The sequence below is a fragment of the Salmo salar genome, chromosome ssa03 (assembly GCF_905237065.1).
Source record: "Salmo salar chromosome ssa03, Ssal_v3.1, whole genome shotgun sequence".
Taxonomy (NCBI): domain Eukaryota; kingdom Metazoa; phylum Chordata; class Actinopteri; order Salmoniformes; family Salmonidae; genus Salmo; species Salmo salar.
Genome location: NC_059444.1, coordinates 596,539 through 618,579, shown reverse-complemented (window position 1 = coordinate 618,579; position 22,041 = coordinate 596,539). Strand labels below are relative to the sequence as shown.

General features: G+C 46.0%; 1 protein-coding gene across 1 annotated transcript in view; it reads left to right on the top strand.

Moving 5' to 3' along the window:
• Positions 1 to 9,678, top strand: part of cacnb2b (calcium channel, voltage-dependent, beta 2b) — an 87,392-nt gene extending 77,714 nt beyond the window's left edge. The window contains exon 15 of the mRNA XM_045714329.1: positions 9,355 to 9,678. The gene's annotated coding sequence lies outside the window, so the exon portion shown is untranslated. The remainder of the gene's footprint in view (positions 1 to 9,354) is intronic.
• Positions 9,679 to 22,041: the final 12,363 nt, after the last annotated feature.

Here is a 22,041-nt window from a genome sequence, read left to right as displayed (position 1 = left end):
CCCAAATCATGTCCAATCAATTGAATTTACCACAGGTGGACTCCAATCAAGTTGTAGAAACATCAAGGATGATCAATGGAAACAGGATGTACCCGAGCTCAATTTCAAGTCTCATAGCAAAGGGTCTGAATAGTTATGTAAATAAGGTAATGTCGGTCCGGGCGGCGAAGGTGGAAATCACGGATGATGTTGGAGTCCAGAATGTACTGCACCAGAACCCAACACCCCTCTCAGTCCACCAGATACTGGACCCGGCCCCCATGACGTCGGGAGTCCAGTAGGGATCTGACAGCATACGCCGGGCCCCCCTCGATGTCCAGGGGGGGTGGAGGTGTGTTGTGGGGGACAGCATCAGCTAGGGGACAAGGAACCACCGGCCTGAGAAGGGAGACATGAAGAGGGTGAGATATGGTAGTGACAGGGTAATTGTAACCTGTATGTCACCTCATTGACCCTCCGGAAAACCTTGAATGGCCCCACAAACCGGGGGCTCAGTTTCTTGCAGGGCAGGCTGAGTGGGAGGTTCCTGGTAGAGAGCCATACGCAATCCCAGGATGGAACACAGGGGTCTCACTGCGGTGACGGTCTGCCTGCTCCTTCTGATGGACGGCACGCTGGAGTCAAGTGCGCATTGTTCCACACCTCCTCTGCGCGCCGGAACCACTCATCTACTGCAGGAGTCGCGGTCTGGGCCGGGGTTCACAGGGCCAGGGCCGACTGGAAACCCAACACACTGGAAGGGGGTCAACCCAGTGGAGGAGTGATGTAGAGAGAGTTCTGGGCGTACTCTGCCCAAGGAAGGAAACATGCCCACTCACCCTGCCGGTCCTGACAGTGACTCCTCGACTCCGTCGTAATTCCTCATTGCTGGCGACAGTTTCTTGGAGAAGAGAGCACAAGGATACAATTTTAGTGGGTCCCCCTGTCTTTGTGACAAAACTGCACCCACACCCACCTCCAATGCACCTACCTCAACCGCAAAAGGTAGCGTGGGATCTGGGTGTTTTATCAGGGGGGCAGAGGTGAAACGCCCCTTGAGGAGATGAAAGGCCTCGTCGGCTGCTGGAGACCAAACCAACCTACGAGGCCCACCCTTGAGGAGGGAGGTGAGAGGGGTGGCGACGGCACTGAAGTTCCTGATGAAGAGGCGGTAAAAGTTGGCAAACCCCAAAAACCATTGTAACCCCTTTGATGGTGGTTGGGACTGGCCATGACCTTACCGTATCTAACTTCTTGTCCTCCATCCTCACTCCCTGTGGGCTGATTTGGTAGCCCAAGAAGGAGACAGCCCTCTGATGGAATTGGCACTTCTCCGTCTTGATGAACAGGTGGTTATCCAAGAGGTATTCCAGGAGTACTCAAACGTGAGCGATGTGATCCTCCAGGTTGGTCGAGAAGATCAGGATGTCATCGATGTACACAATCACTTGACATCCGAGCATGTCCCTGAACACCTCGTTGACAAATGCCATGAACACTAACGGAGCATTGGCTAAACCAAAGGGAATAACCAAGTACTCGTCGTGACCAGACATCGTGATAAACGGCGTCTTCCACTCATCGCCCTCCCGTATGCAAATTAAATTGTAGGCACGCAGGTCCAGTTTGGTGAAGAACCGGGCCCCGCGGAGCTGCTCGATGGTACCGATACTTCGTGGGGATGTCATTGAGTCCACAGTAATCGATACAAGGGTGTAAACCTCCCTCCTTCTTGGCCACGAAGAAGAAACCAGCCGACGCAGGGGACGTGGACCTGCAGATGAAACCCTGTTGGAGCGCCACTTGAATGTAGTCCTCTGCCACTGACAGAGGGTAGATGTGTCTGCATGGAGGTGTAGCACCAGAAGACAGGTCAATGGCACAGTCCCAGGGGCGATGAGGAGGGAGACAGGTAGTGCGGGTCTTGGAGAATACCTCCCTTAGATCCTGATATTCCTCCGGGATGTTGGGCAACCACAGGACTCTAAACCGACGTGGAACCACAATGGACAGGAAAACAGGTCTTCCGGCATTCAAGTGACCAGTCAATGATTCTCATCCTCAACCATGAGATGATAGGGTTATGGAGCTGGAATCCACTAAAGCTGTAGACAGGGCATGAGGGACAGTCAGCCAGAGTGATGGTTACTAAAAACAGTCTAACAGGAAGAGCAGTAGATGGAATACTCACTCCTGGTACAGGAGATGTAACATCACGTGACCGTCCCTCTGCTCTAGTGGATCCCGGATTCTGAAGTAACGGACACAGCTGGCGTTGTGCCCTCCTTGGCCACAGTACAGACAGAGCCCCAGCTGCATCCGTCTGCAACGTTTCGCCGTGGGAAGGCGTGTGACCCCTACCTCCATGGCTTCAGGCTCTGATCCCGAACACTCGCCAAAGGAGGGAGAGAAGCGATGTAGATGCCTACGCTACCGGAGGAGGTTATCCAGACGGATGGCCATCGCAATGAGTGCATCCAGGGTGAGGTTGTCATCTCGGCAGGCCAGTTCCATCTGGACCTCCTCACGCAGACCTCTTCTTAATAACGTGCTGATCGCCGGCTCATTCCATCCACTGGAAGCTGCTACTGTCCGAAAGGTCTGATTCCCCTGCTGGAGCTGCAGACACTCACCTCCCTCTCTGCCATCCGCGGGATGATCAAAAATACATTTAAAAAAGAGCCATGAACCCCTAATAAGACTCCTCCTCTCCTCTCTCCCAGGCGGCTGTAGCCCATTCCAATGCCAGCACAGTCAGCAGAGAAATCACCGTGGCCACCTTAGACCTCTTGGTGGTGGGAGCTCCCATCTGATGTGTGAAATAGAGGGAGCACTGAAAGAGGAAGCCACGGCATTTGGATGTTGTCCAGTTATATCTCTCCAGGAGGGATAGATGGGCATCGCTGACCTGAGCGGGTTGCTGAATGGGCTGGTGTGCTGACTCGTTGGGTAGACTGGCTCTATAATATCCTCCACTGTTGAGACGTTGTAGACTGCGGAGAACCTCTTCAATGGTCATCCCCAGTTGAGCCAGCTGATCATAGTGTTGACGAAGAAGGTCACCTTGTTCATTGATCGTCCGGTTGTCCTGCTGCTTCCATATTTTAAGTTGGTAATGATAATGAATGTATGTAATGTAACTGTAATGATGGGGCGGTGAGTCAGAAGCAGGTGCAACATTTTAATAAAACAATAAAACCACGAACACGTCACTAACATAAGGCAGAACGCCGATACACCAACTGGTGAGTGAACCTGGGCGAGTGACATATAAAGGGGAGGAAATGATTAAGGTAATGGAGTCCAGGTGTGGGTCATAATGATTTACAGGTGTGCGTACTGATTAATCCCAGGACCGGTGGTTAGTACTCTGGCGACGTCGTACGCCCGGAGTGGAGGAGCAGGAGCAGACGATGAGTGAAGATGTAATGTGTAATTGTATTTGTATTTATTATGGATCCCCATTAGTTCCTGCCTAGGCAGCAGTTACTCTTCCTGGGATCCAGCAAAATTAAGGCAGTTTATACAATTTTAAAAACATTGAAATACATTCACAGATTTCACAACACATTGTCTGCCCTCAGGCCCCTACTCCACCACTACCACATACCTACAGTACTAAATCCATGTGTATGTGTGTGTATAGTGAGTATGTTATCTATGTGTGGCCAAAAGTAATGCAATCCGCCCTGGCATGCTGCCAATTATCTTCTGGGCCACATTCTGACAGATGGAAGCCCATTCTTGCATAATCAATGCTTGGAGTTTGTCAGAATTTGTGGGTTTTTGTTTGTCCACCCGCCTCTTGAGGATTGACCACAAGTTCTCAATGGGATTAAGGTCTGGGGAGTTTCCTGGCCATGGACCCAAAATATCTATGTTTTGTTCCCCGAGCCATTTAGTTATCACTTATGCCTTATGGCAAGGTGCTCCATCATGCTGGAAAAGGCATTGTTCGTCACCAAACTGTTCCTGGATGGTTGGGAGAAGTTGCTCTCGGAGGATGTGTTGGTACCATTTTTATTCATGGCTGTGTTCTTAGGAAAAATGATGAGTGAGCCAACTCCATTGGCTGAGAAGCAACCCCACACATGAATGGTCTCAGGATGCTTCACTGTTGGCATGACTGTAACGGCTGTCGTAGAGAGGGGACCAAAGCGTAGCGTGTTGATTGCTCATGATGAATATTTATTACAAGTCAGAACACTGAAGAAAAATTAACAAAGAGAAAACGAAAGCGCACAGTTCTGTCAGGTACAGAAAACTAAACAGAAGACAACTACCCACAAACACAGGTGGAAAAAAACCCTACTTAAGTATGATCTCCAATTAGAGACAACGAGGACCAGCTGCCTCTAATTGGAGATCATCCCCCCAAAAAACATAGAAATAGAAAAACTAGAACCTAAACATAGATATACAAAACATAGAAAACCACAAAACACCCCCTGTCACGCCCTGAACTACTCTACCATAGAAAATAACATCTTACTATGGTCAGGATGTGACAATGACACAGGACTGATGGTAGCGCTCACCTTGTCTTCTCCGGACAAGCTTTTTTCCGGATGCCCCAAACAATCAGAAAGGGGATTCATCAGAGAAAATGACTTTACCCAAGTCCTCAGCAGTCCAATCCCTGTACCTTTTGCAGAATATCAGTCTGTCCCTGATGTTTTTCCTGGAGAGAAGTGGCTTCTTTGCTGCCCTTCTTGACACCAGGCCATCCTCCAAAAGTCTTCGCATCACTGTGTGTGCAGATGCACTCACACCTGCCTGCTGCCATTCCTGAGCAAGCTCTGTTCTGGTGGTGCCCCGATCCCGCAGCTGAATCCGCTTTAGGAGACGGTCCTGGCACTTGCTGGACTTTCTTGGGCACTCTGAAGCCTTCTTCACAACAATTGAACCGCTCTCCTTGAAGTTCTTGATGATCCGATAAATGGTTGATTTAGGTGCAATCTTACTGGCAACAATATCCTTGCCTGTGAAGCCCTTTTTGTGCAAAGCAATGATGATGGCACGTGTTTCCTTGCAGTTAACCATAGTTGACAGAGGAAGAACAATGATTCCAAGCACCATCCCTCCTTTTGAAGCTTCCAGTCTGTTATTCGAACTCAATCAGCATGAGAGAGTGATCTCCAGCCTTGTCCTCGTCAACACTCACACCTGTGATAACGAGAGCATCACTGACATGATGTCAGCTGGTCCTTTTGTGGCAGGGCTGAAATGCAGTGGAATTTTTTGGGGGGGATTCAGTTCATTTGCATGGCAAAGACGGGCTTTGCAATTAATTGCAATTCATCTGATCACTCTTCATAACATTCTGGAGTATATGCAAATTGCCATCATACAAACTGAGGCAGCAGACTTTGTGAAAATTAATATTTGTGTCATTCTCAAAACTTTTGGCCATGACTATGTGTCTGTGCCTATGATTGAGTTGCTTCACAGTCCCCGCTGTTCCATAAGGTGTTTTTTTATCTGTTTTTAAATCTGATTCTACTGCTGCATCAGTGACTTGATGTGGAATAGAGTTACATGTAGTCTTCACTCTATGTAGTACTGTGCTCCTCCCATAGTCTGTTCTGGACTTGGGGACTGTGAAGCGACCTCTTGTGGCATGTTTTGTGAGGTATGCATGGGTGTCTGAGCTGTGTGCCAGTAGTTTAGATAGACAGCTCGGTGCATTCAACATGTCCAATACCTCTCAGAAATTCAAGTAGTGATGAAGTCAAGTTTTCCTCCACTTTGAGCCAGGAGAGATTGACATGCATATTTTTAATATTAGCTCTCTGTGTACATCCAAGGGTCAGCCGTGCTGCCCTGTTCTGAGCCAAATGCAATTTTCCTAAGTCCTTTTTTGCGGCACCTGACCATACGACGGAACAGTAGTCAAGGTGCGACAAAACTAGGACCTGTAGGACCTGCCTTGTTGATAGTGTTGTTAAGAAGGCAGAGCATCGCTTTATTATGGACAGACTTTTCCCCATCTTAGCTACTACTGCATCAATATGTTTTGACCATGACAGTTTCCAATCCAAGGTTACTCCAAGCAGTTTAGTCATCTCAACTTACTCAATTTCCACATTATTTATTACAAGATTTAGTTGAGGTTTAGGGTTTAGTGAATGATTTGTACCAAATACAATGCTTTTAGTTTTAGAAATGTTTAGGGCTAACTTATTCTTGCCACCCACTCTGAAACTAACTACAGCTCTTTGTTAAGTGTTGCAGTCTTTTCAGTCGCTGTAGTAGCTGACATGTATAGTGTTGAGTCATCCGTACACATAGACACTCTGGCTTTACTCAAAGCCAGTGGCATGTCGTTAGTAAAAATTGTCACAATCTTCCGAGAACTTGAAAACAACATTTATTTAGTTTTGACCGTATGAAATCAGTAAGGGCTTCCTGCACAACCACAAAATGGAACTGTAGGCAGGTCAGCAGAGGTATTTTTTATATATATATATATATATATATATATATATATATATATATATTTTTTTTTCACCTTTATTTAACCAGGTAGGCTAGTTGAGAACAAGTTCCCATTTACAACTGCGACCTGACTAAGATAAAGCAAAGCAGTTTGACACATACAACAACACAGAGTTACACATGGAATAAACAAAACATACTCAATAATACAGTAGAACAAAAGAAAACAAAAAGTCTACATACAGTGTGTGCAAATGAGGTAAGATAAGTAAGTTAAGGCAATAAATAGGCCATGGTGGTGAAGTAATTACAATATAGCAATTAAACACTGGAATGGTAGATGTGCAGAAGATGAATGTGTAAGTAGGAATACTGGGGTGCAAAGGAGCAAGATAAATAAATAAATACAGTATGGGGATGAGGTAGGTAGATAGATGGGCTGTTTAAAGATGGGCTATGTACAGGTGCAGTGATCTGTGAGCTGCTCTGACAGCTGGTGCTTAAAGCTAGTGAGGGAGATATGAGTCTCCAGCTTCAGAAATTTTTGCAGTTCGTTCCAGTCATTGGCAGCAGAGAACTGGAAAGAAAGACGACCAAAGAAGGAATTGGCTTTGGGGGTGACCAGTGAGATATACCTGCTGGAGCGCATGCTACTAGTGGGTGCTGCTATGGTGACCAGTAAGCTGAGATAAGGCGGGGCTTTACCTAGCAGAGACTTGTAGATAACCTGTAGCCAGTGGGTTTGGCGACGAGTATGAAGCGAGGGCCAGCCAACGAGAGCATACAGGTCACAATGGTGGGTAGAGTATGGTGCTTTGGTGACAAAATGGATGGCACTGTGATAGACTGCATCCAGTTTCCTGAGTAGAGTGTTTGAGGCTATTTTATAGATGACATCTATATAGGGTCGCCTGCCCGGCTGGTGGGCGACCCTGGCTGCGCCCCGCTGGTGGGCGACCCTGGCTGCGCCCGGCTGGCAGGCGACCCAGGCTGCGCCCGGCTGGCGGGTGACCCAGGCTGCGCCCGGCTGGCGGGCGGCTCTGGCGGCTGCGGACAGGCGGGCGGCTCTGGCGGCTCCGGACTGGCGGGCGGCTCTGGCGGCTCTGGCGGCTCTGGCCCAGGATTCACCAGGCTGGGGAGACCCACTGGAGGCCTGGCCCGAGGAGGAGGCACAGGATAGACCAGGATGGGGAGACCCACTGGAGACCTGGTCCAAGGAGGATGCACAGGATAGACCGGGCTGTGGGGGAGCACTGGAGTTCTGGTGCGTAGGCTTGCCACCCCTACTCCAGGCTGAATGCCCACTCTTGCCCGGCACGGGCGGGCGCAGGCATAGGACGAACTGAGCCCTCCCAGCGCCCCGGAGACAAAGTGCGCAGAGCCGGCGCAGGATAGCCTGGACCGAAACGGCGCAGTGGAGACAATCCGCCCTGGCTCGATGCCCACATTCGCATGGCACTTGCGGGGGGCTGGCCTATAGCGCACCGGACTATGACCGCGCACTGGAGACACCGTGCGCTTCACAGCATAACACGGTGCCTGACCAGTACCACGCTGCTTCCGGTAAGCACGGGGAGTTGGCCCAGAATTCCATCCTGGCTCTGCCACACTCTCCATATGCCCCTTTTGGGGCTGCCTCTCGTGCCTGTTGCGCTCTCTTGCCTCATACCATCGCCTCTCCGCTCTCGCTGCCTCGATCTCCCACTGCAGGCGGCGATACTCCCCAGCTTGAGCCCATGGTCCTGCCCCGTCCAAAATTTCCTCCCAAGTCCAGGAGTTCATAATGCTCCTCTCTTGGTGCTGCTCCTTCCTCCGCTGGTGCAGCGGAGGATGTGTTCATCTTAAATGAATTTATTCAAGAAAGAACACGTTAGACAAAAAACAAGAAACCGACAGCCAAACAGTAATGTCAGGTGCAAACACTAAACAGAAATTATTCAACCACAAACCCCAAAGGAAAAACAGGCTGCCTATGTATGGCTCTCAATCAGCAACAACGACCTACACCTGTTCCTGATTGAGAGCCATACACGGCCGAAACAAAGAAAACCACCAACATAGAAAAAGAAACCTAGAACGCCCACCCATGTCACACCCTGGCCTAACCAAAAATAGAGAACAAAAAACCCTCTCTATGGTCAGGGCGTTACACTGGAATTTTCCAAGCTGTTTAAAGGCACAGTCAACTTAGTGTATGTAAACTTCTGACCCACTGGAATTGTGATACAGTGAAATATAAGTGAAATAATCTGTCTGTAAACAATTGTTGAAAAAATTACTTGTGTCATGCACAAAGTAGATGTTCTAACCGACTTGCCAAAATTATAGTTTGTTCACAATGAATTTGTGGAGTGGTTGAAAAACAAGTTTTAATGACTCCAACCTTAGTGTTCTATTACTGTAACTCAACTATAGTGTTCTATTACTGTAACTATAGTGTTCTATTACTGTAACTATAGTGTTATATTACTGTAACTATAGTGTTATATTACTGTAACTATAGTGTTATATTGCTGTAACTATAGTGTTATATTGCTGTAACTATAGTGTTATATTGCTGTAACTATTGTGTTCTATTACTGTAACTATAGTGTTCTATTACTGTAACTCAACTATAGTGTTCTATTACTGTAACTATAGTGTTCTATTACTGTAACTCAACTATAGTGTTCTATTACTGTAACTATAGTGTTCTATTACTGTAACTATAGTGTTCTATTACTGTAACTCAACCATGCATATTGCTAATTATCTTAATTGAGTTAGATAAACATTTTAACAGGCTAAGTGCATAGTCTTCTTACAAGTCGTAGGTAATGCGTTTATAATATACACATATCAAAAATTACTGCCCATTACAATGATTTTCATTTGTCCGTGTATGATGATGATAATGATGACGATGAGTATGATTGTTATTATGTTTTTTAATCCCAGGATGGAGAGAGAATTAATAAACCATCTGCGATGAAGAGGAAGGGTTCCCATGACAACCAGGCTGACGAGCACCCCCAGCCCGCAGAGCAGAGAGGAGAAAGAAACACCTCTCAGACCATCACATACCCACCACCACCCTACAAACCCCCCTCCTAAACACCCTAACCACCACCACAACTGCAGGACAGAGCCCCACACCCAGCCCCAGTGGAAAGAGAATATCCCCATCCTGGACAAAGATCACTGCCAGTTGAAGAGGAGCGGGAGGAGGAGCACTACAGACCAAGACAATGTCTCACAGAGACCACACCACCATCACCACCCCCACCCAAACCACAACACCATCACCACACCAACCCCCCACCCAAACCACAACACCATCACCACACCAACCCCCCCACCCAAACCACAACACCATCACCACACCAACCCCCCCACCCAAACCACAACACCATCACCACACCAACCCCCCCCACCCAAACCACAACACCATCACCACACCAACCCCCCCCACCCAAACCACACCACCATCACCACACCAACCCCCCCCACCCAAACCACACCACCATCACCACACCAACCCCCCCCACCCAAACCACACCACCATCACCACACCAACCCCCCCACCCAAACCACACCACCATCACCACACCAACCCCCCACCCAAACCACACCACCATCACCACACCAACCCCCCCACCCAAACCACACCACCATCACCACACCAACCCCCCCACCCAAACCACACCACCATCACCACACCAACCCCCCCCACCCAAACCACACCACCATCACCACACCAACCCCCCACCCAAACCACAACACCATCACCACACCAACCCCCCCCACCCAAACCACAACACCATCACCACACCAACCCCCCCCACCCACCCAAACCACCACACCATCACCACACCAACCCCCCCCACCCAAACCACAACACCATCACCACACCAACCCCAAAATGACTATGCTGCTCCTGTTGCTATGCACTAACAGCAAGACAGAAACCTCTCAGTACACAATATCACTCTGGTATTACCGAAAACCTAATCATCTGCCGAACCCTAAACCAGGGGTGGGCAAACCTTTTGGCTCGAGGGCCACATCAGGATTTAGAAATTCAACGGAGGGCAGCACAGATTTCTTTTTACCAATTTGTTCATCAAAATCAATTTGTGGGCCAGAAAAAGTGCAGTTATTTGAAAATATATAGGTCCATTATAATTTCTACATAGTTTCAATCTAGTTTTCGACATTCAAGTGTTCTGGATTGTTTTTATATATGTTCGTAATTTATAGCTCCCTTTTTCGTGATTACGATCTAGTCTCATCGCTGCAACTCCCCAACGTGCTCGGGAGAGGTGAAGTCCGAGTCATGCGTCCTCCAAACCTCGCTTCTTAACACCTGCTTGCTTAACCTGGAAGCCAGCTGCACCAATGTGTCGGAGGAAACACTGTTCAACTGATGACCGAAGTCAGCCTGCAGGTGCCCGGCCCGCCACAGAGAGATGCTAGAGCGCGATAAACCCCAGGCTGTAGTGACACTGCAACACTGTGATGCAGTGCCTTAGATCTCTGCACCACTCGGGAGGCCCTGGAGGGGTTTTCTAATCCAAAATAATAATTTTCTGCCGGAGCGAGGGCCATAGTTTGCCCGCCCCAGCCCTAAACCTTAACCCTACTGAAACTGTTCATTTAGAACTGATCTTGTTCACAATTTAATTGATATGATTATCTCTTTAACTATAAAGGGACAATGCTATTTTATACGCCCTCCATTCTGAAAAGGCACAGAACATAACATTAAAATATTTAAAATATAGTCTTCCTCAACTTCATACTTTTATTATGAAGAGTTGTAGCATTCTGACTTGGTAATTAGCTTTTGACTACTGGATCAGTTCTAGAGCTTTGACTACTGGATCAGTTCTAGAACTTTGACTACTGGATCAGTTCTAGAGCTTTGACTACTGGATCAGTTCTAGAACTTTGACTACTGGATCAGTTCTAGAGCTTTGACTACTGGATCAGTTCTAGAGCTTTGACTACTGGATCAATTCTCAAGCTTTGACTACTGGATCAGTTCTAGAGCTTTGACTACTGGATCAGTTTTAGAGCTTTGACTACTGGATCAGTTCTAGAGCTTTGACTACTGTGTAATGTTCTGACATGATTCATAGCTTTGACTACTGCGTCATGTTCTCACTTGGTTCATAGATTTAACTACTGTGTAATGTTCTCACTTGGTTCATAGTTTTGACTACTGGATCCATTATGACTTGTTTTAGTTTTGTTGACATGTACTCTGAAAAGTTGTGTGCACAGTTGGACTCAGAAGAATCTTTGTTAACCTAGCAGTGGATACAATCACATGCAATTTCAAATGCATCTCGTCAAGTTAACAAACAAGTAATCAGATGGTAATCATCTACAACATCGCAGATGTCATCAGAGGATTCATTAGCCTACCTAGCTAGTAAGCCAGCGAGGCAAGGTAAAACATCCCAATTAGAGCTTGATAAAGCCAGAAGAATAATAGCTGTGTTCAACATAGCTATAGCAGTCAGTTTTGCATGATTTCATGGTCATCTCTCACTCACTGTTAATATTGTCAAGGTCCCGTCTAGCGTCATCTGTCCTGCTACAGAGCTTTTTGGTACAGGGATGCCACACATCACTTGAACATGACGTCTGTTTGTAAACAAAAAATGGGTCTATAGATACATTGCCTATATAGTATATGTCTATATATTGTTTTATGATGGATATTACATGCATCAACATGTCATTCAATGTAGCTTGAATACATTCCTTGATTCCTTGATATTCATTCCAAGTGGAGCCAAAGTATTAAGTTTGGAAATCCACCTGCATTCGGCCGCTTTCCTCTGGCCTGTGGTCCAGGTGGATTTCATCTCCAGACCGGTAATACGGAGGGAGGTGGTTGGGTGGGTTTGAAAATGTTGGACCGGGTGGGTTTGAAAATGTTGGACCAGGTGTGTTTGTAATATGTTTTTTCCAATTGTGTAGAGGTGCTGTTTGAGGGTTGTCAAAACTGTGTGACCGGTTTCTCCTATATAAATGTTATGGCATAGTGTGCATGTTATGGCGTAGACAATATTGGTGCTTTGAATGGTCATGAGTTGTGAGATAGGACTGGAGGTTTGTGCATGTGGATTTTGAATGTGTGAAAGTTGTCTATAATACTGTTGTTCAATGGGTAGATTAGGAGTGGGTTTATTGGAAAATTGTGCAAAAATGAAGAGATCCCTTAGGTTGGGGTTTCTGCGGAAAGCTGATATGGGTCTAAATTCCTGGAGTGGGGGCAATGTACGTTGTGTTTGGGTGAAAGCGGCTTTGAGTCTGGATTGAAGGAGTCTGTTTACGTCAGAGAAGGTGCTGATGATCGGTATAATCTGGGGTTCTGTGTCTGTTGGGGGAATAGGAACAGGGGGTCTGGGAAAGGTCTGAGGGTGGAGGACAGGGATAGGATGGGGGGTATAGGGACACGGACCCAGAATCAGGAAAGGGTTAAGAATAGGTGTGGGCTGTTCGCCCAGGTCAGGAGTCAGTGCCTGGTCCAGAGTTCTGCAGAGAGTGTTAAGGTTAGGGATAAGGTTGGGGTTAGGGATAAGGTTGGGGTTAAGGTTAAGGTTGGGGTTAAGGTTAAGGTTGGGGTTAAGGTTAAGGTTGGGGTTAAGGTTAAGGTTGGGGTTAAGGTTAAGGTTGGGGTTAAGGTTAAGGTTGGGGTTAAGGTTAGGGTTAAGGTTAAGGTTAAGGTTGGGGTTAAGGTTAAGGTTAGGGTTAAGGTTAAGGTTGGGGTTAAGGTTAAGGTTGGAGTTAAGGTTAGGGATTGGGGTTAAGGTTGGGGTTAAGGTTAGGGTTAAGGTTGGGGTTAAGGTTGGGGTTAGGGATAAGGTTAGGGTTGGGGTAAAGTTGAGGTTAGGATAAGGGTGGGGTTAGGGTTAGGATAGGTTAGGGAAGTCCTCCTATGTGTCTAAGTGTCGACGGTGGTGAAAAAAAGGCCATCAGAGAGAAATTCGCCCTCGGAACCATCTTCTCCTGCTGATTAGCCAAGTGTCCACCCCGTGTTCGTCTGTCGTTAGGTCCTGGATGTTTTCGTTCGTCAATTCGTTTAAGAGTAATTCCCTTCCAGGATCCTTACTATAAAGCGATTGCCATGTATTCACATCTAGCTGGTGCTGTCGCGGCGTGCTTGGTGTAGGATCAGGCAACATGGTTGAGTTGCGTACCGTGTGCGGGTCTAGTGTCTCAGTTGCTTGCCATGTGTCCATACCGATATGATCCGTCATTGAGTTCAGGTGGTTTGAGCAGACAAAAACCCAGAAGGTGAACCTTTTCTACGGTTGTCATACATTCACTCTTTGAGCTCTGTCCATCGTCCTCGTAGATACATACTTGGTTTAGGGCCAGGCAAAATCCATAGAGGGCTGCTCCCTTCCAGGAACCCAGCTTCCCAGTCGGTTGCCATGTGTCCATCCCAAGCATGTCAGTCAGTTGGCCTTGAGAGTTTGAGCAGACAAAAACCCAGGAAGTATAACCTCCTCTACGGTTGTCATGCATCCACCCCAAGTGTCAGTCCTTCGTACTCAGTGGTTCAGATGGCAAGAACTAGTGAGGCCACTCCCTTCCAGGATTGTGGGTCCCCATAGGGTGTCATTCTTAGCCAGTGAGTTATTGTCGCTATGTTGTTCAAGTCTTGTAGGATCAGTATGAGTGAGACGGGGCCGGGTGTCCGCAGAGTGTCCGACGAAGCAGTTTTTTTTTAAAAATATCTGACGGATCCTCTTCCCCGTCACACTGCACCTGGTCTCCCTTCCAGGTTCCGAGGCCCCAACCAGGTTTCGAGGCGCTGAGTCCATTTCACCAACACTCCATCGGAGACATCAAGCAGCACCAGCCGGTGCTGGCGGTTCGCCTGGCTGAACTTCCCGACTCACTCTGTCAAGGTACTGAATCAGCAGGCCAGTGGCTTACAGGGTAGCTCTGCCGGGAGCGAATGCGTGTCATTGGCCGCTAGTCAAGCCCTGCATACTCTTCGGTGAGAGTGTCTGGTAGTACGGATTTGCGTAGGGCAGCATCTCTTTGATAGAGCGTCTTATCCCATGCATGAATCCAAGGTGCACTTCAACTCTGGGCCCCTCGGAGCAGCGGGGGTGAGGGTCGCGTGAAGGCCTTAAAGATGTGGTTGAAGGGTAGATTTGGAGAGGGGAAGACCCTCCATCCAGTCCCATAGGCATATTTGGAAGGCCACCTCTTTAACATAGTTTGCAACCTTTAGTGCTAAGATTTGGATGGGCCTGATTTGCTAGGGAGGCTCAGCCCGTTGGCAGGTGTCAAGGGACCGAAGGTTGGAGGAGTGTTTAGGTCCTAACGGTCGTAGGGTTTGTTGGTGGGTTGTAGAGTGGATTTCTTGAGGTGTTGGGGGTGTCCACGTGGTGGGGTTCATTGGTAGATTGGTGAGTGGGTAGGTGGGAGGGTGTTGGTCGATATGGTGTTGAGACACAGGAGGGTTGTCGCCTCAGCATGCGCGTTTGTTGCTCCCACGGTGGCTAATGACGATGGGGTCCTGCCGTTACGTCCGCCCCTTGTCGTACAGCTTGTTGAGTGAAGTGTAGAGTCGGTTGAATTGATGTGATGGAGTGGTAGTGCTGTTGGTCATGTGTGTTATCCCTCGTGGAACCTGTTCAGCGTGGAGTGTTGAGGTGCTGGGGGCCCAGCTCCGCCGCGTCTCGTCCTTCGCCGTTGTGTGTGGAGCTATGTAAAACTCAAATTAAGGAGATAATACATTTCTAATTAAGAAAAAAGTAGCCAAAAAGAGGCCCTCCTGAAGTCCATTGCGGATCCTGCCTTCCTTACAGCTGCACAACGGAACTAAGAGGGTCCACGACGCATTTCTGCCTTAACTCGGTTTCATCAGGTAGCAGGGAGATAGAAAAGAAAAATGCAAAAAAGTGCAAAAAGTCGTTACTGGGGGTTTAACCGTTCCTGACTGTAAAAATGTGTGTCTGTATGTGAGAAGGTGTAGTGTGGTGCTCTTTGCCCCCGTCACAGTCCTCGTTGAATTTGTGGAGAGATGTGTTGTCTGTTGTGCCTCTGTGAAGTTATGAGAAGAGTGGAGAGGTGTACTGCTCCCCTAGTGCTAGGTGGGCGTAGCCCAGGTGGTGCGGGCCATTCTGATTGGTCCGTTGTGTTGCTATGCCGTGTGGCAGGAAACTGGTTTTGGGGTGAGGGGTTCAGGTAAAGGTGAGGGGTTGAGTGGGATGGACTTAAAGTGATGAAGGGTTAGAGTTAGGGGTAGGTACACATGACAATAACATAATAGTGACACAACAAGACAAAAGCCCAACACTGTAATAGCACAAGGACTAGAAACATTATTGGACACAGATAAACATACAAAGGGTAAGAGAGTTGAAATCACAATACATTGTGAAAAGAAGACAAGACTTGGGAATATAAGGTCACACACATATATACAGAGACACATACACACAGGGAGAGAGAGAGAGTAAGAGAGGGAAAGAGAGGGGGAAGAGGGAGAAAGAGAGAGGGGGGGAGAGAGAGGCACCCACACATACAGTTGAAGTTGGAAGTTTACGTACTCCTTAGCCAAATACATTTAAACTCAGTTTTTCACAATTCCTGACATGTAATCCTAGTAAAAATTCCCTCTCTTAGGTCAGTTAGGATCACCACTTTATTTTAAGAATGTGAAATGCCAGAATAATAGTAGAGAGAATGATTTATTTCATCACATTCCCAGTGGGTCAGAAGTTTACATACACTCAATTAGTATATGGTAGCATTGCCTTTAAATTTTTTAACTTGGGTCAAACGTTTCGGGTAGCCTTCCACTAGCTTCCCACAATAAGTTGGGTGAATTCTGGCCCATTCCTTAGACAGAGCTGGTGTAACTGAGTCAGGTTTGTAGGCCTCCTTGCTCGCACACGCTTTTTCAGTTCCGCCCACAAATGTTCTATAAGATTGAGGTCAGGGCTTTGTGATGGCCACTCCAATACCTTGACTTTGTTGTCCTGAAGCCATTTTGCCACAACTTTGGAAGTATGCTTGGGATCATTGTCCATTTGGAAGACATACTTGCAACCAAGCTTTAACTTCCTGACAGATGTCTTGAGATGTTGCTTCAATATATCCACGTAATTTTCCTCTCTCATGATGCCATATTTTTTGAGAAGTGTACCAGTCCCTCCTGCAGCAAAGCACCCCCACAACATGATGCTGCCACCCCCGTGCTTCACGGTTGGGATGGTGTTCTTCGGCTTGCAAGCCTCCCCTTTTCCCTCCAAACATAACGATGGTCATTATGGCCAAACAGTTCTATTTTTGTTTCATCAGACCAGAGGACATTTCTCGAAAAAGTACAGTCTTTGTCCCCATGTGCAGTTGCAAACTGTAGTCTGGCTTTTTTATGGCAGTGTTGGCTTCTTCCTTGCTGAGCGGCCTTTCAGGTTATGTCGATATAGGACCCGTTATACTGTGGATATACTTTTGTACCTGTTCCTCCAGCATCTTCACAAGGTCCTTTGCTGCTGTTCTGGGATTGACTTGCACTTTTCGCACCAAAGAACGTTCATCTCTAGGAGACAGAACACGTCTCCTTCCTGAGCGGTATGATGGCTGCATGGTCCCATGGTGTTTATACTTGCGTACTATTGTTTGTACAGATGAACGTGGTACCTTCAGGTGTTTGGAAATTGACCCAAGGATGAACCAGACTTGTGGAGGTCTACACATTTTTTTCTGAGGTCTTGGCTGATTTCTTTAGATTTTTTTCCATAATGTCAAGCAAAGAGGCATTGAGTTTGAAGGTAGGCCTTGAAATACAGCTACACCTCCAATTGACTCAAATGATGTCAATTAGCCTATCAGAAGCTTCTAAAGCCATGACATAATTTTCTGGAATTTCCAAGCTGTTTAAAGGCACAGTCAATTTAGTGTATGTAAACTTCTGACCCACTGGAATTGTGATAAAGTGAATTATAAGTGAAATAATATGTCTGTAAACAATTGTTGGAAAAATTACTTGTGTCATGCACAAAGTAGATGTCCTAACCGACTTGCCAAAACTATAGTTTGTTAACAAGAAATTTGTGGAGTGGTTGAAACACTTAGGTTGGAGTCATTAAAACTAGTTTATGTAAACTTCCGACTTCAACTGTATGTATTAAACTAGTCTAAAGAAGGCCAGTTTTATTGCTTCTTTAATCAGGACAACAGTTTTCAGCTGTGCTAACATAATTGCAAAAGGGTTTTCTAATGATCAATTAGCCTTTTAAAATGATAAACTTGGATTAGCTAACACAACGTGCCGTTGGAACACAGGAGTGATGGTTGCTGATAATGGGCCTCTGTACGCCTATGTAGATATTCCATTAAAAATCAGCTGTTTCCAGCTACAATAGTCATTTACGACATTAACAATGTCTACGCTGTATTTCTGATCAATTTGATGTTATTTCAATGGACAAAAAAATTTGCTTTTCTTTCAAAACAAGGACATTTCTAAGTGACTCCAAACTTTTGAACGGTAGTGTTCATTTATTGTGGTGAACAAACATCAGTTTGGCCTGAGTGATGTGGATGGGTAGCCAGGGAATGGCCTTGGCACATAAAAAATACTTTTGCAAGACAAACATCTTTTCCTGCAACTCCTGGGAACCCTGTACATATGTGAGGGCTGATCGGGCCCTCTTTCAGCTCCAGATGACAAAACCAGCACACACTCCCAGAGGTTTGCAGGTCTGCCAACTGCTAACCATTCATTTTAATCAGAGAAATATCCAATAAACCAAACTGTTGCTTTAACTGTGAAGGTACTTTAATGCGCACAATCCTCAAATAAAATGGAGCATACATAAAATAAACAATGTATTTACATTGTGTCTAATGTGTGTGTGTGTGTGTGTGTGTGTGTGTGTGAGGGAGGCATGTTTTTCAACTCAGAAAAAAGCATAGAATTTCCTCAAACTGTACACATTAAGCAATATTCTTCTACAATATTATCAATCACACTTTGATTTGATAGATATTTAGGGTAATTATGTTGATATTGAGAATGGATATGAAGGAGTAGATATCTACAATCCTAAAATAAAACAGAGCAAACATTAAATAAACAAGTCATTTCAATGTATTTACATTGTGGATAATGTGTGTGTGTGCATGTTTTATTTCTCCTTGTCAGCCATCCATCTCTGCTGTGTCAGTCTTGATAGGCCCAGTGTCTTCTGGGTAAGGCTGTCAGGTAGTGGTGGAGTACATGGCAGATCTGAAAGAGAGATGCACAAAGTGACAGTAAATACACAGCTCAACAACATGTCTGTGTGTACATCTGTTGGTGTAAGTGAGCATACAGTGGTTGCTCCACTAAAAATGTTGCAATTATGCTGCCGGACTTGGAGTTAATTTGTGGTTTAGTACGATACCCTGCTTCACCACTTCATTGCTCCAGACCACCACAAGGGGGAGTTAGAGACCTGATTATGCTTTTGGGTCCTACTGTGTCTCTAACTGACAATGAATGGGCAACATAACCCTAAATAGAAACTGATAAATGTGCAGCACTTCAGTATTACTTACTAAACCTGTTGTTACACTAAGGTTTTTATTATTTTATTTTGTTAGGATAGTTTTGCTCTTCCTGTAGTACCACTCCCGACCGGTCGCGTTGTACAGCGCCTGAGTGGCTCAACTGTCTAAGACACTGCAGTATTGCTACAGATGCTGGTTCAATACCTGTGCCGGCCTCGACTGGGAGACCCATGAGATGAATGTTGGTGTTTGGTTTCTCTCCTTCTAAAAACAGAAATAAATCATTCTAAATAACAAACTGCCTTTATTTACAAATTAGTAACAATGTCTCACCCCATGTTCAAGACTGGCTTTTTTCCTCGCTCATTTTACATTATTTGAAAAACGAAATCTCCAAAGTATTGTTATTATTTAAAACAAAGCGATTATTATTATTAATTTAGAATGATATAAAAGCCTGTTGGATAATCCCACAGATATATTATTAACGCTGTTATTAGCATGACAATATATATTGGTCATATTGGTCATGGCTCCCGAGTGGCTGGCAGTTCTCCAGCTGTATCCACTGAGATAGCACAATGGGATTTCAGTTCTGTATCCACTGAGATAGCACAATGGGATTTCAGTTCTCCAGCTGTATCCACTGAGATAGCACAATGGGATTTCAGTTCTCCAGCTGTATCCACTGAGATAGCACAATGGGATTTCAGTTCTGCAGCTGTATCTACTGAGATAGCACAATGGGATTTCAGTTCTCCAGCTGTATCCACTGAGATAGCACAATGGGATTTCAGTTCTCCAGCTGTATCCACTGAGATAGCACAATGGGATTTCAGTTCTCCAGCTGTATCCACTGAGATAGCACAATGGGATTTCAGTTCTCCAGCTGTATCCACTGAGATAGCACAATGGGATTTCAGTTCTCCAGCTGTATCCACTGAAAGCGAGCGAGGTTCAAGGCACGAGAGCAGGGGGCACGGGATGGGCTCCGCGCACAGAAGACAGACCTAGCCCATGGGGAAGGGAGGAGGGAGAGGGGGTTGACCCCCGCCACACTGGGTAGCACCTAGCAACACTAAGGGGCATTGCATTTATAATGGCTCTGACTAGGGAAACGTTCCCGCTGTTCTAAGTAGATGGACAATAGACTTCCTAGATGGAGGGAAGGGGGAGAATTCTATCTTCAAATGGATTTATAAGTTCAAGATAATCAAGGACAGCAACCTCCCGAGCCACTGCCTGTTCACCCTGCTATCATCCAGAAGGCGAGGTCAGTACAGGTGCATCAAAGCTGGGACCGAGAGACTGAAAAACAGCTTCTATCTCAAGGCCATCAGACTGCTGTTTTCAACTCTCTAGAGACAGCAGGAGCGATAGAGAGGTGTGTTAGCCATCACTAACATTGAGTGGCTGCTGCCAACATACTGACTCAACTCAAGCCACTTTAATAATGGGACAATTGATGTAATCAATTTATCACTTGCCACTTTATATTATTTATATTAGATAATGTTTACATAACCTACATTATTCATCTCATATGTATATACTGTATGCTATACCATCTACTGCATCTTGCCATCTTGATGTAATTAGATGTATCACTAGCCACTTTAAACAGTGCTACTTTATATGTTTTCATACACTACAATACTCATCTCATATGTATATACTGTACTCCATACCATCTATTACATCTTGCCTATGCCGTTCGGCCATCACTCATTTTATATATTTTTATGTACATATTCTTATTCATTCCTTTACACTTGTGTGTATAATAAGGTAGTTGTTGTGGAATTGTTAGGTTATATTACTTGTTAGATATTACTGCACGGTCGAAAACTAGAAGCACAAGCATTTCGCTACACTTGCATTAACACCTGCTAATGTGTATGGGACATGTGTATGGGACAAATAAATTTGATTTGATTTGATATAAAAGAGTGAAAGAGACTGGTTTTTACATCAGAAGTTAATGGTATCTGTAGGAGACAGATGGCTGTGGAATGTGTTAGGGGAGGCGGGTGGAGATCTTCGGATTAGGCCTCAAGGGGGTTGAGGTCAGGTCAGTTTCCCTTAACTAGCTGGCTGGCTCGTTATGTGACGTGTGTGATCTTACACGTTGTTTACCTAGCTAGGTTCATTGTTTACCCATTGAATATGGCCGGTGTCAGTAAACATCTGCAAAAAAGCGTAATGAAGTTGTTGCCAGCAGAGCTGGTTAGGCTGTTTTCATGTTATCCAGAGGTAAATAAATCATCAGTCAGAGCATCAAGTGTGCGCTCAGAGAGCAAAACAAGTTTATCAACTTTCAAAGCAAATCAAATCAAATGTATTTATATAGCCCTTCTTACATCAGCTGATATCTCAAAGTGCTGTACAAAAACCCAGCCTAAAACCCCAAACAACAAGCAATGCAGGTGTAGAAGCACGGTGGCTAGGAAAAACTCCCTAGAAAGGCAGGAACCTAGGAAGAAACCTAGAGAGGAACCAGGCTATGAGGGGTGGCCAGTCCTCTTCTGGCTGTGCCGGGTGGAGATTATAACAGAACATGGCCTAGATGTTCAAATGTTCATAAATGACCAGCAGGGTCAAATAATAATAATCGCAGTGGTTATAGAGGGTGCAACAAGTCAGCACCTCAGGAGTAAATGTCAGTTGGCTTTTCATAGCCGATCATTGAGAGTATCTCTATCGCTCCTGCTGTCTCTAGAGAGTTGAAAACAGCAGGTCTGGGACAGGTAGCACGTCAGGTGAATAGGTCAGGGTTCCAGCATGTCTGGGACAGGTAGCACGTCCGGTGAACAGGTCAGGGTTCCATAGCTGCGGGCAGAACAGTTGAAACTGGAGCAGCAGCACGGCCAGGTGGACTGGGGACAGAAAGGAGTCATCTTATCAGGTAGTCCTGAGGCATGGTCCTAGGGCTCAGGTCCTCCGAGAGAGAGAAAGAAAGAGAGAAAGAGAGAATTAGAAAGAGCATACTTAAATTCACACAGGACACCGGATAAGACAGGAGAAATACTCCAGATATAACAGACTGACCCTAGCCCCCCGACACATAAACTACTGCAGCCTAAATACTGGAGGCATACAGGAGGGATC